The 595-nt window shown below is 43.7% G+C and overlaps 1 long non-coding RNA gene across 1 annotated transcript in view; it reads left to right on the top strand.

The window, feature by feature from the left end:
• Positions 1 to 595, top strand: part of LOC106882211 (uncharacterized) — a 10,345-nt gene that overhangs the window by 389 nt on the left and 9,361 nt on the right. Inside the window, exon 2 of the long non-coding RNA XR_001410967.2 lies at positions 471 to 545. This is a non-coding gene — a long non-coding RNA (uncharacterized LOC106882211). The remainder of the gene's footprint in view (positions 1 to 470; positions 546 to 595) is intronic.

Below are 595 nucleotides of genomic sequence, written 5' to 3'. Positions count from 1 at the left end.
CGCTTGTGAGTGACGGCTTTCGGCTTTTTACACACACGCACATCATCATCATCATCATCATCGTCATCATCATCACCATCATCATCATCATCATCATCATCATCATCTTCATCATCATCATCATCATCATCATCATTAGCAACAGCGACGGCAGCAGCACCATTCTTATCCCCATTATTACCATCACCATCACCACCATCGTCATCATTGTCATCAGCATCTTCATCATTATCACTCATCATCGTCGTCCGTCATCGTCATCATTATGATCAACTTCGTCGTCGTCACCATTATAACCATCATCATCATCACTATCGTATACTCATCCACTTTCCTTCGTCCACTAATTCCATTGCGTTTCTCTTCTTTTCTTCCCTTCTCGCTCTCCACAACCCTCCTCTTTTTCCACGACTGCAACTAACACTACTACCACCACCACCACCACCACCACTACAATTACCAACAACCAGGATATTTACCCGGCACTTTGCAAACTCTGTCCAAGACTGGTCTTGAAGGGGCTCATTCACAGTGGCGCTCTCAGGGTAAGTACGATTTATTTTACTATAATCATATATGTGTGTGTGTGTGTGTG

This window comes from Octopus bimaculoides, chromosome 30 (genome assembly GCF_001194135.2).
Source record: "Octopus bimaculoides isolate UCB-OBI-ISO-001 chromosome 30, ASM119413v2, whole genome shotgun sequence".
NCBI classification, from domain to species: Eukaryota; Metazoa; Mollusca; class Cephalopoda; order Octopoda; family Octopodidae; genus Octopus; species Octopus bimaculoides.
Note: the sequence above shows the minus strand (reverse complement) of the source record. Positions and strands in the feature narration are given on the sequence as shown.